The 25,000-nt window shown below is 39.2% G+C and overlaps 1 long non-coding RNA gene across 1 annotated transcript in view; it reads right to left on the reverse strand.

Moving 5' to 3' along the window:
* The window catches only part of LOC114456732 (uncharacterized), a 49,424-nt gene extending 30,634 nt beyond the window's left edge, over positions 1-18,790 (reverse strand). The window contains exon 1 of the long non-coding RNA XR_003672876.1: positions 18,722-18,790. This is a non-coding gene — a long non-coding RNA (uncharacterized LOC114456732). The remainder of the gene's footprint in view (positions 1-18,721) is intronic.
* Between the last annotated feature and the right edge of the window lie 6,210 nt (positions 18,791-25,000).

Genomic DNA, 25,000 nt, shown 5'->3' on the forward strand with positions numbered 1-25,000 from the left:
CTCACATGTTTGATTAGCTTAGCATGTACTAGCAACTAATCTCAGATGTTTGGTTAGCTTCGTTGGTAGCCACCAGTTCCATGTGTTCGGTTAGCTTAGCATGTAGCAAGCAATCTCACGTTTGTTTAGCTTAGCATGTAGCAAGCAATCTCACATGTTTGTTTAGCTTAGCATGTAGCAACAAATCTCACATGTTTGGTTAGCTTAGCATGTAGCTAAAGGAATGATGTCATCAAGATAATTTAAATTAGGTTTTGATAAACTTAATTTAAACTAAAATAAAACAATAAACCTGATCAGATTCAGTAAACCATTGATGCCTGGGGGGAAATTGGGTGACTGTGACATTAATGCTGTTCTCATACATCTTTATATGACATAAATAACTATGAGTAGTCATGAATAAAAAAATAATAATAAAATAATGAGCAGTCAGAATAATCAATGTCACTACAACTTAAATCTACCTTTTAATTGTATCTTACTTATTTTTGAAATACATTTTTGTTTATTTTTAATGTATTATTTATTTTGTATTAAATATTTTTTTTCCGAAAAAATTATCAATATTACTAAAAAAAACAAATAAAAAAAATAAAGTGGAAAACATGGAACTTGGAAAAAAATAAAAGGGATTTTATCTTTATTTTATCGGGCCCTCATCATAACACTGAGTTACTGTAGCTGATGTCGGCACAGCTGCAGCTCTGCTAGTGCTGCTGCTGGGGGGCCTGCACAACCAGTTTTAGTCAAAAACGAGAAGAAAAAACTTGCTAAATTTTGTTATACTTTCTCAAAAAAAGTGTAATCGTTTTTGTTAACAAGTGTTGTGAAATGTTGCAATACATTTCACTTAATTTGAAAATACTTTGTGTACTGTTCATAGTTCGCATTCTCAATGTTATTAAAAGAAATTATAGTTCTAAATTTGTGTCTTTTTTTGCCCCATGGTATCGAAACTGGTATCGAGTTCTTTTTTTTTTTTTTTTTTAATCAATATCGAGTTTGAAATTCTAGTATCGTGACAACCCTAGGGTTAAGATCTCCAACAGGGTTGATTATTGTCGTCCCATCTGGATTCTGAGGGACCTTCTGTGTGTGCTGAAGCCTTGCGACTTGACCTCTGACCTCTGACCCCTTACAGTCTGAAGCTTGCGGTGAAGATGGCGAGTAGAAAACAAATGGTAGCTCGCTAAGTTCCTGAGGAAAGTGAGATGTAATGTGAGAGAGTGAGGAGAGAGTTAATGTGTCTATCGCAGTCTATTTATCCATCACGCAGCGTGTGTGTGTGTGCTATAGTGTGTGTGTGTGTGTGTGTGTGTGTGTGTGTGTGTGTGTGTGTGTGTGTGTGTGTGTGTGTGTGTGTGTGTGTGTGTGGGCTCTGGTTACAGCCGGCCCGGCCCTGGCCGACCACGCGGCGGTGGTTTGATGGTTTTAGTGCCTCCCGCTCGATGCAAATCTCATCAGTAGTTTTTAGACACGAGCACAAGGAAGCGACAAACAGAAACCGGAGAGAAGCCGCATTAACGCTCCTTCAAGGAGAGAAAAAGGAAACCAGAGGCTGAAAATATGGCGTCGGGTTTCCCACGTTTGGAAAAATATCCTCAATTTGATCAAAAATTTATAATGTGACTGTGAGAGCAGCTCAGGTTTCCTGCAGGCGGCTGCCGCACATTACACAGCTCCTTTAATGTGGTTAGCACACTTTAACACACTGTCCACGCAATCTGACTCTGTGTGTGTGTGTGTGTGTGTGTGTGTGCGCTAAGAGCACTAAAACACACGTCTATACGCAGCCTTAATGGCACAGCTTTTCTCACAGTTTTTGGACTAACGTCAAACTAAAGCAGAGCGGACCAACTGCAGGCACTAATCTGGACCACCAAAGTGTCCGATTAGGCCCGTGGGAAGGTTCAGCAGGAAGTGAATGTTGACCATCAAGTAAAGCTTTAGTCGTAACCTTCAACATTTTACTTTAAAATATTCCAAAGTGTAGCCCTGAACTACACACCTGGACTACACACCTGGACTACACAACAGAGGGGTATTCCATAAGGGAGGTTTAACAAACTCTGAGTCTATCCATAAAATCTGGGTCAACATACCCCACGATGGAAAACTCTGGGTATCTGATTCCATTACAGCTGGTATGAAGTGGGTTAATCAACCCTGAGTATGTAAACCTTGGGTTACTTATGTGCACGCGCGCGATAAAAAGCCATCATCAATGAATCAGATATTACTCGAGCTGCCATGGCAACCACCCAGAAGAGAGTGATTTATTCACTCTGATGGTGAAATAAGCCGGTGTTTGAGGAATATGAGCCTGTTCTAAAGGTGTTTTCGCACTGAACACACCTTCAGTGACTATAGTGGCTTAAATCACCCGTAATTAGTCACACTTTTTGGTCGCTTCATCACTTTATTGCTTCAGTGACGTGACGAGCGGTGAATAATATAAATAAAATGTGTCTGAGAAGACGTGTCAGCAGCATAGGATGGCTGCATAGAGAGTCCTCCTGTTACACTGGATATTAAGACAGTAAATGCAGCTTGAAATCACATAATTTATATTGATTTTTAATGTAATATTTTCACCAGAGTCATCTCAACGTCCAAAAAATACGTCATAAAAAAAACTCATAATTCACTGCACCATCGTATCTTCAAAGGTACGTGAGCTATAGATCAAACTGTATTACAATATAAAACAACAATTGAGCTTCAAACGTGGATTAATTTAATCCTTTATATTATCTACAGGTTTGTATTCAGTGAAATTTACAACAGATGTCAGTAGATGTTTTAATGCAGATCAACCTCAGTGACTTTAATGATCTGAATCCACAATGTTAGAAAGAAAACTATACAAAAAAACAAAAAAAAAACGTAAAGCAACACAACATTATTAATGATGTGAGCACGTCTGTGGTGTGTGATGTTACTAATGTGTTTCAGAGAAAAGTGTCAAGGTTCAGGTTCATTTAAGTGTTCAGGTGGGCGGAGCCGGGTGGAAACCCAGGGTTAGCCAGCGAGCAGGTTTAGTTCACGGACAATGTTGCCATGGTAACATACTCAGAGAAGAACATACCTCGTGTTTAGGAATGAGATACTCAGAGTTTCCCTCATTTCAGCCTGAACATACTCAGAGTTTGAACATAACCCACTTTATGGAATACCACTCTGAACTACATACCTGGATTAAAAACGCTGTAAAAACTACAAATATCCAAACTAATTCAGTCCAATCAGTGGCTAGCATTAAGAAAGGGGCAGGGCATGATGTCTATTGAGCCAATCAGAAGTGAGGATGAACCAACACATGTATAAAAACATAATTTCTGACACCAGTATCGGTATCATATGAATTTGTTTTATTCAGTCCACTAAAAAATACCATTATCAATATCGCTACTGAATCTAATACAAAAACTGAGTATATGTGATCAAATATTACATATAGTATGTTAGAGTACAGTATAGGAGGTAAATATGTGAATCAGATGTGATTATGATGCTCTGTAATGTTTATATACACACATACTGTATATAAACAATATCTGTTCCATATTAATATTATATATGGTAAAGTATAAAGTGCATTTAAAAAAACAACAACAAAACAATGCATTTCTTCATACAGTAATAATGATGTCTCCTTTGTGAAGTAAGGCTAACTAATTACACTACAGCATCAATTAATCCTGTTTTAATAAATTATGTACGCAAAAGGACAGTATTTTATTGAGCAATGTTATTGTTACTTTGAGGTCAATTTGCCTGAAAATGTTTCTTTATATTTATTTTTTTTAATTAATTGACAAATGTTTCTGAGTACCCCGTGCAATGTGCTCCTGTAACCCTACAGGTCCACGTACCCCTGATTAGGAATCACTGCTTTATTTTTTTTTCTTAGGCAAAAAAGCAAAAAAAGAGGAAAAGGAGAAAAGAAAGAATTCAATTTTAGTAAAATCCTGCACTACAAACAATCACTGCCATTCAGACCTAATGAAGAGAACCAATCAGATGCCTTCATGTCTCATCCTGCCCACGCCCCCCTCTGCCCACTCCCTCTCCCAGGCTCTCCTCTGTGCATTCAAGTTTGTGTGGGCGTGGCTTTGGCCAGAACACTGACGACAGGTGTTAGAGGGGGCGGAGTTTAGAAGAGGTCTAACTTTCCAAAGGTGTTGTAGTTCCCACCATCTCTCAGGCTCAGAGGTCAAAGGTCACATGGATTATTATCTTAGCGTTGTGCTCTAACTTCCTGCTGATTCAAAGTAAAGGGAGTGAAACATAAAGCATGAGGATGTGGGTGGAGCCACAGACTGGAGATTGAAGAGCTGGTCATAATGTTTTGGCTGCTGGTGTTGGTTTGTACTGCACAGCTGCAGCACGTCGCTATAACGACCCCATCAGTCACATGACCGTAATCCATCAATTAACCAATGAGACTCTCTCTCTCACACACACACACAGAGACACACACACACAGAGACACACACACACACACACACACACACACACACACACACACACACACACACAGTTTACAGCTGGGTTATTGATGGCGGTGTCTCCACCTTCCTGTCGGCAACGCCATCAGTCAGCAGATATTACCCCAGAGTGACCACACACACACATACACACACACTCCATCACTGTGTGTGTGTATGTGTGTGTGAGTGCGTGTGTGTGCGGTGAGGGACGGCGCACCGCTGGACGGCCTCATGTTTTAGAGATGTGGTGTGTTAATAACAGATGAGTGTTTACAGCAACGTCTAAGTGTCACACACACACGCGCACACACACACAACTCCTGCTTGTGTTGCATTCATGAAACGTGGGATGATACAAAGTAAAACAAGACAAGCTGAGACCGAACAACAACAACAGTGTGGTTACTTGTGTGTTGTTTTTCTTGTTTTGTCATCATTTCCTGTATTCATTCTGTTGTGTGTGTGTGTGTGTGTGTGTGTGTGTGTGTGTGTGTGTGTAGCATTGGTGGATATTTAGGATTGTTTTCTGCATTTTCTTGTAGTTTTGTGTGTTTTCTGTAACCTTATTGATCTTTTGTGCATTTCTGGCAGAGGTGAAAGTAATGGATTACAAGTACTCACATTACTGTAATTGAGTGGCTTTTATGGGTACTTGTACTTTTTTGAGTATATTTCTAAATCAGTAATTTTACGTTAAGTTTAGGTACGTTTTAAAAAGAAGTAAAGTAATTCATTACATTTCTAAACCCAACCATTACTGAGTAAATTATTGTTTTTTGTGATTATATATTTATTTGTTTTATGGTCATTGATCATAATCCATATGTTGTTCCATTTCTGATCAAATCCACTTTCTATGGTTCAGATTGCAGTTCATACCTATTATGTCGTTACCCACATGACACATTTGGCATGTTTTAGAGTTCATAAATCTAACTATAATTAGAGCCTGAGAATTTTATTTTATTTTGAATTAAATTCAATGGTGTTATTTTATTTAAACGTACCTTATTTAAAAGTTCACAAAACAGCAAAAATAGACATAATGACTCCAAAAAATACAGAAAAACACATAAAATGACTGAAAAGAAAAAAAACAACATGAAAAAAAAATAAGAAATTACGGAAATGGATGAAAGGACAACAAAAATATACAAATGAACAACAAAAAATGTAAACAAGAACAACAAAAATACACAGCGGGACAACAATAATGCACAAATGAGCATATTTTGACCAATCTTTTATTTTATACAGATATCTTTTGTGGAAAATAAATTAAGTTCCAAAGGTGGTAGATTTGGTCTCTTCCTTTTTAAGTTTCTACATGAGACGTTTACTGTATGCAAGGGACCCGAACCAAGATTTAATACCAACAGTAAACTAAAGTAACTAGTAACTTTTACTTTGAGTACTATTTAATTTTGTGTGTGTGTTGTCGTATTCCTCTGAAACACACACTCCGACGTCCTCAGATTAGAGACTCTTCAGGTTTTTAAGCCTTTCGACCTCTGCTGTAGCCGCTACTTCAGAGGGGTCAGGGTGATGCGTTCAGGGTCAACGTGGGGATTAACGGTGACGCGTTCGCTTCCACTCAGACAGCCGAGCTTCAAAGACCGACGACGACCTCTGAGGTGACCACGAAAACTCAGACGGAAGCAGCAGATCTACCTCAAAAGAGGAGAAGATATCTGCTTTCAGACGCTCCTGAACGCACCATCACCTCAGCTCAAGTCCAACCAATCAGAGCCAATCTGACAGATCTATCGACATGTAGAAGTTAGGATTGGGATTTAGGATTCTACCAATAGCTCTATAGCAGACATAGCCACTGGCGGCTCTCGGTCTAATGTTTTGCGGCTCCCAAAACACATTCTGATTGATTAAGTTAGAAGTTATACGATGAACAACATAATACACAAAACTCTAGAAACACAGAAAACAACAGCAAAATGCACAAAATGTCAAGAAAAGTTGAAAAAGTAACAACAAAAACACAAAAAGATTAAAAAAAAACAATACAAAAAATGATTAATAAAACACACAAAATGACAACAAAGACACACTAAACAACCACTTAAACACACAGAATGATTGCAAAAACAACAACATATACAAAAGGACTTTCAAGACACGAAATTACACAAAATGACAGAAAAATAGACATAATGACAACACAGACAGAAAAAATATGACAAAAACACACATGATAACTTGAAAAACACTCAAAAAAACAAAATTGTGTTTTCAAGCTTGCATTAATGCTCAGATTTGTCATTCTTCTAAATGCTGACATTAATGTTGATGATAATGTGGCCATTGGATCAGACAATCACATGTTTGTGGCCTCCCGCTGTGATAGAAGTTGCCCATCTCTGCTCTATTAGAATAGATCTACGAGACAGATACAAACATCTCTCTGTGTTTGTCCCACAATGATGTCACTCCTGAGTCTCTGAGGTCATTCTAAGGTCAGAGCTCCGGCGCTCTATGGCCTGTTTGACCTCCACTTCTCCGTCTTTATCCTCCCGTTGGCGTCTCGTTCTGAGGTCAAACTTTAAAGCAACAGAAGAAGAAAAGCTGAACGAGGAGGAAACGCCAGATTAAGGCCTTTTAGGAAGCAACAGTTTAACCCCCGCTGACCCACACACACATACACAGCAGGTACGATGTGTGTGTGTGTGTGTGCATCCTCCAATTAGATCTTTTGTCTCAGGCTCAGCTGGGGCTAAGGCTCCGCCTCTTATTGGCTGAGAGGAAGTCAAAGGTGAAAACAGCAGCTTTGTGTCTTTGTGCATCACTAGTTATGATGATTACCAGTTGATCTGATACACCCACAGCTGAACAACAGGTAGGTTTTGATCCAGTTGGTGTTACAGTTTGACTGACGATCGTGTTTTCCTGTGACTTGTTTCAGACGGAGTCTTCGTTTCTCAGCGTGTGGGTCAAAGGTGCTTTTTATTTTGAAGGACTAGCAGGAGGAAGTAATGTCAAATAGTTTTAATTTTTCACTGAGGTGGTGTTACAGTTCAACTGGTGCGCGTGTTATCTTGTGATTGACTCTAAGGAAAGACGTAACAACTGTAAATGAATGCAGAGCTTGATCTGAAGTGTGTTTGTTGTGTAGTTCACATTAATCACATTAATGGATTAAAGAGTCACCAGGTATAATGATGACCAGTTGAAATGGTACACCAAATGCTCTGTTTTACTGGTGAACACAGAAAATACTAAAAGAGTGAAAGCCAATAAGAACATTGGGTCCTTAATAAAGTACGTACACGCACACGCACACACACACACGCACACAGTTAAAGTCAATAGTTGAGGCTGCTCTCGTCTTTCCTCCAGTCCCAACATGTCAATCATCAGACCACATTTAGCTGCTGCCTTCACACACACACACTGAGTGTGAATTAATCCACCACTGAAAGTAGTCCCTGGTGGGACACGTCCATCAAACTCCATCAAAGTGCACTAAAGTGATCCTCCACTGTTTTTACAAATGTTTGCCGAAAACCTTTGAAATGTCCTTATTAGTAGATCTATTCCTAATAAAATGCAATATTTTGCATCATATTTGTTTTATTAACTTTTAAAAATGGGACCGTTATAGAGCCTGTGGCCGCCATGTTGAAATGACGTCATTAATGTAAACCTCTTATTTACCAAAATTTGATCAACAAAATCCGTGCCTCGAAAAAATCTGTCACCACAGTTGGCGTTTCGTAGACGACAGTGATTCTGTCTGATTTTTAAGATGAACTAAATCACTGACAAACACCATTAAGCACTGGTGAGTTCTAATGAGTCAAAGGAACTGGATCAAATGGTCCCAGTTTAGTCTGAGTCAAGGACCAAAGTCAAGTCCACCAAACAGGAGAGTTAGTCAGAGTGAAGTTATTAATCATCAACAACGAACACACACACACACACAAAAAAAACTGTGTGTGTGTTATTCAATCTTTTAAAAAAGCAAACGTTGCTAATTCTCCATTATTTCAGATCTGTCCCAGGAGACGAACAACGCTGACGGATGAACCGCAAGTGTGTGTGTGTGTGTGTGTGAGAGAGAGAGTGTGTGTGTGCGAGCTGATGGATTATGGGAAACCCCTCCAAAATCAAAGACTCAACATCAACTCAACACCTCGACAGCTCAGTGTGAGCATGTGTGTTTCACTCAGACTTCACGTCCCCACAAAGACACAACAGTCCTCGTCTAAAACACAAAGCTGCTGTTCAGCATCACGCTTCAAAAACCCTACAAACTTCAACTGGTCATCATTATACCTGCTGACTCATGCTTTCACCACTTGTTTGATGCAATAAAAACACATTTCAGATGAAGCTAAGCATACATTTACACTTTTATTTACAGAATCAGTCACAGGATGACATGATCACCAGTCCAACTTTAACACCACCCTCTACAAGCACTCAATGAGCCGGAAAACAGTCACAAGAAAACAGGATGACATTCACTAACAGATACTAGTGCTCAGTGTGTGAGTCACCAATCACCAGATAACATGATAACTGCTGAAGCCATGACACCGTCTTGTAAAACCGTTAACTGTCAGAACCCAGTGACAAGATAGTCTGATCACTATAAGAACCATAACACCAACTGGTGCAAGTGCTTCATTTGTCAGAAACCAGTCACAGGATACCATGACAACCAGTCTGACACTACCTGGTTTTCCATTACAGATTTTCGGAAAAAAAAAAGCAATATTTCTAAATGTCGACAAAGTATAATTACGCTTTGAACGTGTTTCTATTAAAGGATGTTTTGGGCACAAGCCTCGTAACTCCTGTGAAATCTCATCTTGCGAGACTTCGCTGCAGGAAGACGGACGCTCAAAACCTCCTTATACCACCGGCCACGCTTACATGATGTTTCTGAATTCTGAATTAGTTATTCCGAATTAAATCATTTGGAATACGGAATAGTAATTCCCGAACTGAGGTTACATTACTTGGTCAATAAAGTTGATTCTGATTCTGATTCGGATTTAGTTAATTCCGCTTTAGGTCTGGGGGTTGGGAAGGCTCTGATTGGACAGTGGGTGAACATGACGTGTCATGTCTATCAGGAAAAACACACAACAAACCTTTTATTGTCAGTTGTAACATAGAAGACCACGTGAGAACTGTTTTCACCTTTATTTTGATTGTAGTTTTGAAGCAACAGCTCGACAATGACACACTTTGGTCCACGAATCGGAAGAGAGATATGAACTCACCAGTAAATAAAGTCCAGTAAAACTCCAGAAAACAATAACCAGGAATAAATAGTTGTTCCCTGGTAAAAATAGTAGCTCTAACCCCCAATTTCCACCGGATGCGGCACCGCTGCGCCACCGGAGCTGATAGGTTTCCACTTTAGTCTATGTGTTAATTTCCACCGGGTCTGCTGCGGTGCCTGTCTACTCCTTCCCAGCTGCGGTAGTCCGGTGCCCTCTGCCAGATATATGCAGGGCTTCTATTTCTGGCGGACACCGGAACACGACGCATCAATCAGCACAGAGCAAATGAAGCTAAACAGGAAATTAAGCCGGTATTCCACAATAAGATATCGGGTTACTTTTCAAAATAAAACACTTCAGATTATATTTCAAGTAAATACATCACCAAGACGTCATAATGTGTAAAAACAAAATCACATCCACTATATTGTTTCCACTCATACTGTAACTGTACTGACATATATATAGATATAGATTTAGTTCATGTTTTACTGGTGCAGTTTTATTTCTTCTCTGTTGACTGTTGCATAAAAATGTGTCTATGACAAATCCAGAGTCCAACCTTCTTGTTCTCCTTCGTTAGTAACACTGACCTGTTTATCTGTTTATTGTTGCGTTTATAACGCATACATTTAACTGCGTTCTCACGCAATTATATAAATATCGTGAGAACTGCTCTGTCTCATGACGTCACAGTCATTCAACCGGAGTGCACCGTGGCGCACTCAAAACGCAACCGGTGTGGATTACCGGACGGTGGACAGCGGGGAAAAACCGGATCGGTGCCGTGGCGCAGCGGAAACGTATCCAGTGGAAACCCCGCGTAACAACAGCTACAATGATAAACTTGGTGATATTACAGCCTGTGCAGCAGTACGGAGACGCATTTACTCTCCAGGTTTTAGTATCACCCGTCCGATGAAGCTGTTCCGTTTGTTGATCTCCATGTGTTTAATAAGTCTGTGTGTCCGTGTTAATGTCTGCATGTTTATGCCTCCATCCATCCGCTTTTTTCATTATATCCATGTCTTTTAAGGCTCTTATTAGATAGCGTCAGCTCTATTCCGAGCCACCATGTTGGATTATGTCGTCACGTAGTATGTCATCGCTGCAAGTCACACATGCGCAAAACGACTGGAATTAACTTAAAGCTGAATTAAGTTTTGTTAACTGTTTACAAAAAAGAGGAATTATTTAATTCGGCATTGAACACAGAATTAACCAGCCACCGAATTCAGAATAAAGTTTAAATCAGAATCAAATTAGCATTAGGAATTAAGTGTTTACATGGTCAGGTTAAAGAGGAATTCACTTTTGTTCTGCTTTTAAGAGGAATTAAAGCTCCCATGTAAACGTGGCCACTGTATTCCTTTGTTGTTTCACGTCTAAAATGGCAGTAATAATTTTAAAATATAATGCTAAGAAATGTGGTCTCCTCTGTTTTCTCTGAGAGCAGTGGTCATGTGACCAGGTACATCACCATCTGTGACGTGTGTTTGCGGAAAAGGAGTTTCCATGGCACTTTAACGACACATTTCAAAATCGAAACGTCTGAAATTCCACCTCATGAAAGCATAAAAACTTTTTAGTGATACACACACACGCAGGATGCTGATTAAGTCCATCTCTGATTGGTTGGAGTGGTTGTGTGTCTGGTGCAGTGGTCAGTGACCTCTGACCCCTGCTGTGGCGGTGTTGAGCAGCGTTTGGTGGCGTTAAGAATCTAATGTGAGTTATGGGAATAAAATGGCCCTCATCAATATTGATGCTGTTCTGTTAATTAGACTTCACATCTCAGACTCTCAGAGAAACACAGAGGGCACTGTGATTGGATGCCCGCCACTCTGTGTGTGTGTGTGTGTGTGTGTGTGTGTACATGTGTTTGTTTGTGTGTTGTGAGTCCGCCGCACAGAGAATCCAGCCGGGTCCATCTGTTTGGCAGGAGATACGAGTGTGAGGCCATCTGTGCGGCGTGTGTGTGTGTGTGTGGTGTGTATGTGTGTGTGTGAGAGAGAGAGAGAGAGAGCGAGCCCTGAGGTGCAGAGGTGACAAGTACACACACCACACACACACACACACACACACACACACACACACACACACACACACACACACACACACACACACACACACACACCACACACACACACACACACACACACCACACACACACACACCACACACACCACACACACACACACACACACACACACACACACACACACACACACACACACACACACACACACACACACACACACACACAGAGATCCCAGCTTGTCCCTCATGAGAAGTGAGAACTTTTTGGCTGTGTGTGTGTGTGTGTGTGTGCATGTGTTTGTGTGTGATTTTATGACATCGTTGGTTTGAGGCCCTTTTTTGTTCGGAGACAGTAGGGGGCGGAGCTGTGTATCTTTATAGGTGACCTCAAAGACACGCCCACTTTATTTAGGTCAGTTTAACCCTACACGCGTGCACGCGTTTGCAGACGCTTTAATGTGCATACACATTAAAGCATATACACACCTATGCCACACCTGGATGTACACCTAACAAACATAATTATATCAGTTACACGTAGACGCAGGTGTGGCGTGAGTGAAGCTATAGCGATCAGGTGACCTTCACTATCGATCACCGTCTACATGACATGTAAAAATATTAAGCGCTTAGGCGTGTACACGTGTGCAGGTATGCAAGTGTGTGTGTTGAGTGTATAACGGACCACCATTTAGTCCGGTTACAGTCTGTGTCACTACACCCGTCCATAGAGTGGTAATGACTGTAGTGTTACGCTCTGAATCAGATTGTGGCTGTGATTGGTCAGGATAGAACACACACACACTTACTGACGTGCACGCGTGTAAAAACCTGCACACGTAAGCGCCTTATAATTTTTTCTGTGTTTACATGTCACGTAGATGGTGATCGATAGTGAAGGTCACCTGATCACTATAGCTTCACTCATGCCACTACACCTAACTACTTAAAATAGGTACGTTTAGTGAAAGTTAGGCAGGTACACGTGGGATGAATTTAGAATGGATTCACCCCCATACGCACACGCACCAAACTAAGGAAAAACTTCAGCTTTAAACCCAATTCATGTAAATATGGATCAGTTTATTGTTGAGCAGCAGGAAACACATTAGGACAGTCACACTATTATAACATCTCACACTCATTATACTGAAGTTATGACACAAAAAACTAAAATAAATTAAAGAAAAATTGCAGTTTTTAAATGCACAATTCCAGATAAATTAATGAAAAAGTTAATTATTTGATTACCAATTTAATCATCTAATTTAAAAAGTCAAATTTAACAGTCAGAATGAGGAAAAAGGGTCACTGAAAATCAGTCTGCGACCCATTATTGGGGTCTGTAATGTGTGCTGTAATGTAAATATACAGAAGGATGGATGCTTTATAACTGTTATTTGCTGACTTTTTTTCACCCAGATGTGATGACATCATATTTAATGTAACGCTCCAACGCACCTGACAAAGTTCAAAGTTCGCCCCTCATATGTTCAGTTTTGGAACATTGGCAGCTGTGTTCAAACCATGACTCAGCAAAAACCACTCAGCTAGGAAGTGACTCAGCAATTGTAGTAGAGTGCTCAAGGTTAGGTTTAAATTTCAGTTCCAAACCATGACTCGGCAAAAACACCCAACTCCAACGTGACACAGCAAACGTAACACAGTGCTCAAGATTAGCTCAGGGTTTGGTTAAAATCTGTTTGTGCCACTAGAGGGCGTCTGGATCTGCAGAAGTCTGTAAAATCCGTTAAACTACGATATCAGAGGCTCAGACGGACCGAGGCCAACGATTGGACGAGCTCAGACGTCTGAGACGAAAAGAGTTAAAAAGTAAAAACGTGAGAAGGAAAGAGAAGAACGACAAAGATGAAGATAAACGATGGACGAAGGTCGGCTGAGTTCAGGCAGAGATTAGAACACGTGCATACGCTCATTAATAAAGCTCTCCTCACCGTGACCCTGGATGATGTCATCAATAACACACACGCACACATACACACACACAGTTTATTTTCTCAGAGCTGTGACTGGGACGAAGGCTCTCGTGACCTACAGGCTGATCCTCAGTGTGTGATGAAATGTGTCTCACAACGTAAACACACACTCACAAGGTGACGCACAAATACACACACACAGCTGGGAAGCACACACACACACACACGACTGCGCGTGTGTGTGGTGATGGATGGTGCACCGCTGTATGGTAATTCATGTTTTAGCGAAAAGCTACACAAAAACATTACAAAATTTATTAAAACTATTTCAAAGAAAAAACAGCTCAAGAACGGCTGAAAATATGACAAAGTAACACAAAACACACAACAAAATAGCACACAAATGCCAAATATGACATAAAAAACAACACACAAACTTAAAAAAGAAGTAACTGTTGTGTTTCTGTCATTCACTGAACACAATGGTGGATTATCGCCATAGTTACCAAGTGGCCGTGTTTTAGCGAAAAACACACAAAACAATCAAAACACACATAACAACATACAGACGCAAAATATGACAAAACGAACAAAAAACTACATTAAAAAGCGTTTCTGTTGTGTTTCCATCATTCATTGGTCCGTAGAACACGGCGGTAGAAACAGCACTATCGCCATGGTTACCAAGCGGCCATATTTCAGCAAAAACAACAAAAAAAGTTACAAAATGACTTAAAACTATTTGAACGAAAAAACTGCAAAAGAAATGCCGACAATATCACAACACACACAACACAACACACAAAGTATGACAAAAAGAAACAAAAAAAAATAAAAATCCCCCAAAACAAAAACTTTCTATTGTGTTTTCGTCATTTATTGGTCCGTAAAACACGGAAGTGGAAAAGTGATTCTCTCATTGGTGGAAATGATCGCCATGGTTACCAAGCGGCCTTCTAGTATTTCCTGTTTTCCTTTGTTTGCTGCATGTTCTGTTTTGTGTTGTATTATGTTGTGCGTTACGCAGTTTTATTTGATGCTGGTTGTGTTGTCACCTGTGTGTGTGTCAATACACATTGTGTGTCTTCCTCTTGTGTAGTCGGTTGTGGGTTTTTGTCGCTGATTTTGCAGGGGAGAATAGAGTGGAATGATTGTGTATTGGCGGGTTTGTGCGTCTGCGTTGGGTGTTTGTGTAATTTTGTGCCGTTGTGTGTGAACACAAAGTGTGCAACGTTTCAGGAGCTCACGACTTAAAGCTGTCGACACGTCGGCGCCGCTTTAATAACGCCACAATAATAACGTTTCATCGAGCGTTCATAATAGCAGGAGGAAGGAGAGCGGGAGAGGCATGATGGGTAGTTTGACACGGGCTGCTTTCTGCTCAGCACGACGTTTCTCTCACACACACACACACACACACACACGAGTGGCCAACAAATGCCAGCACGCACACACAGAGCAGTGCTGTCATGGTGAGCTTGACGAGCAACGTTTAAAAACTAGCTTTCCTGACACACACACACACACACACACACACACACACACACACACACACACACACACACACACACACACACACACACACACACACACACACACACACACACACACACACACACACACACACACACACACACACACACACCTCAACTGCACTGACAGGCTATTATTAACACACACACACTCAGAGAGACACACACACACACACACACACAGGTATTCACGTCAGCCTGACAGCTCCGTTATTAACCCTCGACCCGGCAAACACGCGCGGCGGGCCACCGCTCCTCTCTCTGCGCGCCGCGATAGCAGCCGCCGCCCGTCGCCAAACACCACAACATTTGGAGATAACAAACAAACAAACAAACAATAAAACAAACGCCTTGGTATTTAAACACGCTAATGTCAGGAGACGAACTTGCGACTTCGCTCAGGCTCCGCCCATGAAGGTTGCTGTGGAAAAACGCTCTCGCTAGGCAACGGGTATAAGATGGAGTGGTTGTCATGACAACAGCCAAAACACCTGCTGAGTTTTTTCCCCCTTTTGTGTGCAAAGGTTTTTATTTGTTGGCCTAACGCAGTGTTTCCCTAACTTTATTTACTTAACTTAACTCATGTTATACATTATTTATTTGTGTCTGTAGGTATATGGAAGCCCAAACAATTCATAATTAAATAAATAAAAACATAATTGTGAAATAAATTTTATTTTGATAAATAACAGACAAATATATAATATAGCCATTAAATTTTAAAATAAAGTAACATTATTATGAAATATGTTTTTACTATTTTCAATATCCAATTATTATTATTTTAATTAAATATTTCATGATTATTATTTTAACAATGTCATACTTTTTAAAATAATGCATGTATAATGATGCGCGTGCAGAAAAGTAGAGGCGTGGCTTCTGGTAGATTGGCAGAGGCAGAAGGAGGAAGTGAGGCTGTTTAGGGCGGGACATCGAGACGTTTCTCAAAAACTCTAAACTCTGGATATCAGCTTTAACTTTCATAGTATTCAAAGGATCTGTTTTTTTTTTGTTACAACGGATATTCTTCTGTGGTTGCTATGACAACCTATGGATGCCAAAAAACTGCAAGCCAAAAGCAGATTATTATTTACAGTCAATGATTATTATCCACTCACGGACCGAGTGGATGTTGAAATTATTGTGTTAAAACCTTACAGGGGAGGTCCTTCCTATGTAGCTCCTCCTACAATGTTAAATCCCCATAGAAAAGTGGAACCAACAGGCTGTGTTGGAGAACTGTACTTTATTAACTACCTGCACTGTAAACATAAACCTCGCTACCTGTCCCGGTCGCCGTGTCGGACTGAACTCAGGACTTAACACACACACATCTGCTCCTCTGACACACATTCAAGCTAGACACATCTCACGAGGGATGAAATGATTCACTCAACTCCCGATACAATTCGATTCACGATACTGGGTTCACGATACGATTCTCTTGTGATTTATTTTACAAAATGGGACTGTGGACAAATGATGATTGAAAAATATTCCTAAAACTAGAAAATACTATACTATTTTCCTTTTATTTTTCATTGTCAAAAGAATCCCTTAATAAACTATTCAAAACAATGCAATTTAACTAAAAATAAATCTTGAATAAAATAAATAAAGGAATAATACAAATGAAGAATAAGCCTATTAATTTAAATTCTGGTTCTATAGTAAACAATGCAAAACTACATAATAGTTCTTTTTCTTTTTAAAAGTGCAACTGAAAATGTATTTCGTGCCTTAACAATTGGACTTTAAAAAAAAAAAAGAAACAGTCATTGCACTGTATTTATGTCAGATATTTGTTTGAACCAGCAGAGGGCGCTAGTAACCCAGGGTTTGGTTGCCATGCAGAAATTCTTGCAGTGAAGAAGAGATGCTATGCGCTAGCAGACAGAGTTAATAGAAAAACGTGACTTTTACAGATATTCACGTAATGTTACAGATATTCTTTCGGTGCAAAAGGGGTAAGGAATCATTTATAAACATATTTAAGAGTAGAAGACGGCCAGAAAGAAAGTAGTAGCAGATTCCGCCCGCCGCCTCAGCATTTGGACAAGAGAAGGATATATATATATATATATATATATATATATATATATATATATATATATATATATATATAGCGCCCTCTGCTGTTTAAAAAAAGTACTGCGATTCAATTTTCAGAAAATCGATCGATCAACCGTGATACCTATGAATCGATTTTTAACTGCCTTATGATTAATCGTTACATCCCTACATCTCACAGCACTTTTCTTGCTTTATTTTTTTTTATTAATATTCATACTTTTACTTATATTTCTTCCCATTTTAATGTGTTCCTACACTTCGTTTCTATCACTGTGTCGGACAAAGAACGGCCATGACCGCTGTCCAGGAAAACCAACGGATCTTAAAGAATCAAGCAGAGGTCCAACCCACTATCTTTGATTGTCAAAGGCCATTGTGGAAAAAGACATTATTAAATATAAATCAACTGTGCAAAAAACCTATTTTATTTTATAAAATCTTTGAAAATAAATAAAAAGTAATTATTTTAAAAAGTATGACATTGTTAAACTAATCATTATAAAATATTTAATTATAATAAAATAATAATAATGAGATATTAAAGAATAATAAAACATATTTCATAATAATATTACCTTATTTTACAAATTAATATATTTGTCTGGTATTTATCAAAACTGTACTTATTTCAAAATGTTGTTTTCATTTATTTAATTATGAATCTTTTGGGCTTCCACATGTAGGCTCGTCTAAACTCTTTCCTGTGTCTCGTCCAACATTAACCTTGAATTTATGCCTTTTCATTCTTTTATTTCTGATGTTTTGCTCGTTTTAGAATTTTAACTTCACCTTTTGGCATATTTTAAAGAGTTGTGCCACAAAATATTATTGATGGATGAGAAAAAATCTGTGTGCATGTAAAAAAAAAAAAAAAAAAATCTGTGATGTTAAGAAATAAATTCATAAATGTTTTTGTGTACCTCCTGAGAGGTGTTCAAGTACCCCTAGGGGTACACGTACCCCAGTTTGGGAACCACTGGCCTAACAACAAAAACAACAACAATAGTGTCGGGTATTAAACCTATGATGGCGCTTATAGAAAAACATTTCTTTACAGAACATTCCGTTTAGTTCTACAAATATATAAGTTGGAGCTTAAAGAGTGCATTAATTAATTAATTAATTAATTAAGTTTCTACAAAGAATAAACACAAACATAAATATAAAAGTACACACACACAAATATATATGTATACATAGTAAGTAAAAGCTGTAAAGGTAAATAGTCTGCTATGCTAGCACTGCACACAACACGTTAGCTGAACGGACACAAAATAACTAATAAAGTTAAAAATAAAAACATATATAACACTGTGCGGGTCAGTAAACATCATATAAACACAGAAACTGATATGAACATTTATCACCTAATAAAAATGTGATAAACTTACATCGTGACGGACTTTACATCAGTTGTTTAATGTCATGTAGCGGCCGTAAAACCGGAAATTGGAATACACACACTTCCTACCGAGGCTACAAAATAATAGCACTTAAAAAACATGAAAAGGCGTATTAGGGCCACATTAAAATTAAAATAAATATAAGCACTACGAGATTAAAGTTGCAATATTTTGAGAGAGAAAAATATCGTCATTTTATTAGATCATAATATTTAGATATTAAAGTCTTGATATTTTTAGAATGGAGTCATAATTTTATAAGAATAGGGTCGAATCTTTAAAAACTCACAAAATCTCATTAATTTGCGACTTTAATCTCGAAATATTACAACTTTATTATTGAAATTTTGTGAGTTTAAACTCGTAAAATTATGATTTTATTAAGATACGACTTTATTCTCATAAAATTGTTTTCATTAAATTACAACTTTGTACTCAAAATATTACAACTTTAATCTTGTAGTACCCAGATTCTTTATTTTATTTTAATGTGGCCCTAATAAGCCGTCATAAAATAATGAACAATCAACATATCATGGATTATTTACCTTAGTTTTATTGACTAATGTGTTTTTAGTTTAGGCAAACATCTTTTGAATTGTCATATGTGATGTGTTTTTTTGAGCAGAGACAAGAAAACAAAAAACAAAAGGAACAAAAAGACTCGTTGTGTACAAGGAAACTGCAGCAGAAAAAAGCAATCAGAGATGTTCAAAATATATGTACAATAATAATAATAATAATAATAATAATAATAATAATAATAACACAAATGAAAATGGAGTTGTATCATCTGCATACATCACACGGGAACTCCCAGCTCCAATGGTCAACTTTTACTTTGAAACTCTAGTGCTTAGTGCTTCCTCTGAGTTTTGAACTCCTGAAGCTGACAAGTGATGAACAGATGGGGGGTTTCCCACAGCAGGGTCATCCAGCCAGTTTAATTCTAATCTTCCTGTAGCCGCGCTAATCTGCTGCTAAGTGCTAACGATCACACGCACCGCTCAGTGTGTGTTTGTCCTTTTCTTCATTTTTGTGTGTGTGTGTTTTTTTTGTGTTTGTTTCATTTTGTAATTTCCTGTGTTTTGTTTTTAATGCTGTAAGTTTCAGTCTTTTTGTAGGTTTTCAAATTATTAATTTTGTTATATATGTGAGTTTTTTGGTGTTATTTTGAGTATTTTTGGAGTAATCTTTTGTCTTTTTGGTATTACTGCTGTCGTTGTGTGTTTTTTTGGTTGTTTTTTTTTTCTGTGTAATTTTGTTGTTTGTGGGTTTCTTTTACTTTTTTAATGGACTTTTTTGTAATTTTGTATCTTTATGTGTGTTATTTTTTAATATTTATATCGTTTAGTCTTTTTGGCGATTTCTTTTTGGGTAGAAATAGTTTAATCGGACTGATAATTATCAGTTTATTAGTTTTTCTGCACTGCAGCAGTCATATTTTTTCTGGCCACCAGTGGGCGACGTGTTGCTGTTTCCCTCCCTGTGTTCCAGCCCTGAGGCTGAGGAGGTGAGGGAGTGATGGAGGTATATTTAGGAGAGCGACAGATTGCTTTCCTCCATCTTCAGAGCTGTCTGCTCACATCAACACCTTCCCCTGATAGACAAGACAACGAGCCGCATCTCCGACGTCACCCCAACGTCCCAACGTCGCCCGTTTAACAGATGGACACAAATCTGTGGCCAGGGGACGCATTTAAACACAGACGCTAATATTACACCACAGCTAGCATCACACTCCCAACACAACTAGCTCAGGTTAGCATCGTGGCTCCACGATGCTAAATGTGTCCTCAGCGATGAACGCGGTTCAAAGATTTACAACAAATGAGCAGCAGAACACGAACAAACACAAACGAACGCAAACGTCCACGGGACGGACACAAAGGCACCGATTAAGAGAGAACATGCAAACTCTGCTGACCTTTTGTTTGCTGTCCTCTATGTGTAGCGCAGCAAACTCTGCGTACGACATCAGGCACAACCACCACAAAAGAAAAGATCATAAATAAAGTAGTTATGAGCTAGTTTAGGCTTCTTGTAGGCTAGTTTTTATCTAGTTTAGGGTACCTTTAATCTAGTTCCAGTGAAGTTTTGGGCTAGTCATGGGCTATGTTTCTTTTTTGGTAATTTTGAGCTAATTTAAGGCTAGTTTTGTGCACTTTTGGCTAATTTGAGGGTTTTGTGCTAGTTATGCGTTAGTAGTTTTAGGTTTTGGGTTAGTTGTAGTCTAGATTTGGGCTGGTTTGGCCTAGTTTAAGGTTAATTACAGTTAGGTTTTGGGCTATGTTACTTTTTTGGTACATTTGAGCTAGTCTTGGTCTAGTTTTGGTCCTGACGTCCAGAGCAAGTAAACAGGAGGAGGTTTTTCAGGAGAGGACAGAGTCAGGATTAATAAATGACACCACAGAAAATAACATTATTTAGTAATTAGTAACTTTGTGGACTTTTGTTGCGCACATTAACATGCAGCTGTATAACTAAAATCATCTCCACATTTTTCCAAGGCTTTTTCTGACAGTCTGTGCAGCGACTGTTTCATTTTCTTTCCAAAGCTACGTGAGCAATGGTGTAGTGGAGGTTTCCTGTGAGAGCTTCCTGTAACAATAACATTTAAAGACCATTTGTGATTCTTTTGTTTTAATCCTACATGAGAGCGTGTGACGAAATGACATGTTGTGGATGTGATGAATATTGTGCTGATGATGATATCTGCTTGTGTTTGTTTGTTTTTCCCACAGACTAAAGATGGACGGATTTGTTCTGCGGCGTTCCCATCGGAGCAGACGGACGGATGCGACCTTGCCGCCTCTGCTGCATCACTCTCCGTATATATAGACACACACTTCTCCTCCGTCGCCTCCATCTGTCCACCCTCAGCCCGCCTGTCAATCACAGGCAGGGAGGCAGACATGTGACCTGCAGATCAGAGAGGAGCCGACACGCACAAATAATGTACCTGTTGTTTTCTGTCTAACCTTTGACCAGCGTTGCTATGTGCTAAGCTAACACAAACATGCTGGACTCGTCTCCTTCTCAGTCTCAGAGGACAAACACAAAGATTTATGAAAAAGACTACACAAAACAATGACAGAATCAAACACAACTGCAACAAAAACACACAAAATGACTCCAGAAACCAATGCGATTGGAGGAGATATGAAACAGCTGCTGCACAGCCTGTCACAAACGTGTGTGTGTGTGTGTGTGTGTGTACTCGTAGGTGCTGTTTGTTGTGTCTGAGGAGCACTGAGCAGCGTTTCCTGTGAGGAACGTTAGAGGAACAGGAGCAGCTCTGAGCTCGTGGCCGTGAACATTGAGCAGAGCTGATTAATCAGAGCCACTGATCCGTGTGGAGGACTCAGAGCCGCTGATGGTGCAAAGTGCAGCATTTACATTTACATTTCCCACTCCTGAATCAGCCGGAGGGTTTCTCCTCTAATGACACACTCTCTCTCTCTCTTTTCGGAGCTTCAATCACACTTTTCCTGTTCATCACACACACATTTTTACTCCTTCAGGCTCCAGTTTGTGGTTTCTGCTTCTCTTCATTCCTCCTCATGGCCTCATTTCAGCATTTTATCATACATATTATAATGGTTTAATAGAACAGCTGAGGTCACTCTGAAAACACACTTTTCACAATTTTTGTGGCAATTTTTGTAGTTATCTGTAAATGTATTTAGTTCATAGATTCATAATCAATCTGTCCTTCATTGCTTTCTTTAAAAATCATTTTAAGGTAAAAAAAAAAAAAAAAATTATATATGGAAATGTTTTGTTTGATTAGAAATGTCTGACTCTTACTTTAATTTTTCAATTAAAATTTTTTTTCCCCCACAACAAAATTTGATAAAATCATCAAGATTTTAATTTCATTTCAAAGTTAACTTTTTCTGAAATTTGAGGAAAACATCTTGGAATTTAAATTTGATTCTAGAAGTCTGACATTTTGCTGAGATTTTACATGAAAAATATGTTTTTTTTGTTTTGGTTCTCACATTTTTTAAGGAAAATATCAGAAGAAGGAAGATTTAAAAGAAAAGTTTTGTTTTTTTCTCTACATTATTTTGAATGATGAATTCTGAAATATTTTTTTCAATATTTTTGATTAAAAATGTAAAAAAAATAAATTTTTTCATCAGTAATTTGTGATATTTTCAAAATTAGTTTGTAAATGTGAAACTTTTTATCAGTTTTCTGATGTCAAATGCCAGAATTTTCCCCAAATCTGGCTTTCCTTACAAATTGTCATTTAAAAAGGTAATGTGAATCTGTAAGTTTTCCAACAGATATAGGAGTAAGTTGCTCTGATTTAAACTTATTTTCACGATTTCTGATGAAAAAATAGTTTAAAATTCTGACTTTTTTCTTAGTCTTCTGATTAAAAACTGTGAATTGTCCCTTTTTTCCCTGAGGATTCTGAGGTAGAAAGTATGAAATGTTCAGATTAAAACGGTCAGGCTGACTTTGCTTCGGTCAGTGCTCACAGTTGTGTAGTTGTGTAGCCGTGTAGTTGTGTAGTTGTGTGTTTGTGTTTCCGTGTTGGTTTCTTTTCTTTGGTGTTGTTTAGCTCTGAAAGTCCACCTGAGTTTCCCACACGGGTGTTTTCACACCGAGCTGAGGAAGAAGCGTCAGGAGTCTGTGGGAGAACAAAGCTCTCTTCTCTCTGTGCTTTGGCGTACGCCGCGGCGATGGCGGTGGCGATGGCGGAGGTCGCCGTCGGGCCTGTGATTGACGTGGACGACTCCGTTTGTTTGGCGGCCAATTGGACCCGGAGACGCTGGCTGCTGGGGAAGCAGCTGTGAGCCCGGGAAGCTCGGTTAGCGCCTCCGTCTGCAGGCGCGGCCTTTGTTACAAAGTGCTGAGTCATCGACAGAAACCAGAGCGAGAAAAACAGGAGAAAAAAAGGAAAGAAAGAAAGACGGACAGCGGCGAGTATTAAACACTACACATGGGACTGGATCTGATCACATGACCAACATTTAGAATATCCACCAATCACAGGAAAGAACAAAGGCTATGTGTGTTTAATAAAGTTTACTTCCTGTTTACTTTCTGTTTACTTCCTGTTTATTTCCTGTTAACTTCCTGTTCACTTCCTGTTTACTTCCTGTTCTCAGACCATCAAACATTACAAACTTTTCCTTCTTTCCAAAGGAAGCTTTAAAAAGTTGGAGACATTAATTTACAGTAAAGGTTTACACGTCTTTACTTCTCATCCTCGAATCCCTTCTTTAGGCCCCGCCCTGTCTCCCTCAGGCCCCGCCCCCTGCCCAGGTCGGGGGTCCGTATTGTGCGCTCTTCTCTTCTCTCTCTGTGGGAACGACTCGTCTCTGAGCTCTGATTCATCCCAGGCCTTTTTGGAAAAGTCCACAAACACAAAAGCCAAAGGGAAGCCCCCCCCCCCCTTCACGGCGAGCCCCTCAGAGTTTGTTTAAGACACGGAGTCCAAAGAAAAGGAGAGAAAGGAGCGGCCGGAGAGAAAGGTTCGCCCATTAAGGTAATTATAAGGAGCCAGTGTTCCTGTGAGGACCTTAATTGATGTTAATGTTTGTCTAATTGGGGGAATTGTGGGTAAAAGAGGCGCGGGGGGTGGAGGGGTTGGGGGTACGGGGGTCTTTGGGCCTCGCTGGACTTTTCAGTTCCTCTGTGTTCATTGGACGCCATCGTTCACACCTCAACACAAAAGATGATTCACCTCCAGATTTCTCACATTTACACACACACACACACACACACACACGCACACACACACACACACACACGCACACACACGTAACAGGACTAAGCGAACAGAACCTAACCTATAAACACTAACTGTGTAATAACTAGAGCTGATAGTTAATCTAAGTCTGATTTACTTCATTTCATGAAACCAGATTAATTACACCAATTCTAAAGCCAGGTTTTAGTTAAGTCAAGGAGACCAGAACCAGAACCAGAACCAGTGAGTCTTAAATGAACCAGAACCAGAACCTTTAGTAAAGAATCTGAACTGGTTGTTGAACCGTACAAAGTCTGACTTAGTTTATCTCTTAAAACCAGTCTAACTCTAGGAACATTCAGAATAAACAAACCTGGGACATAGTCAACAAACCAAAGCAAAGCAGTTCAAGCAGAGCTCAATCAAACCAAACTGACATAAACTAAACCACAAAGATCAACTAATCCACAGTAACTAAACAAAGCCAGAATCAAACTAGTCAGTCTGACTCAAACCAGACCAGAACCTTTAGACCAAGTCAGACTTAGTTTGGAAAA

The sequence above is a fragment of the Gouania willdenowi genome, chromosome 22 (genome assembly GCF_900634775.1).
Source record: "Gouania willdenowi chromosome 22, fGouWil2.1, whole genome shotgun sequence".
Classification (NCBI taxonomy): domain Eukaryota; kingdom Metazoa; phylum Chordata; class Actinopteri; order Blenniiformes; family Gobiesocidae; genus Gouania; species Gouania willdenowi.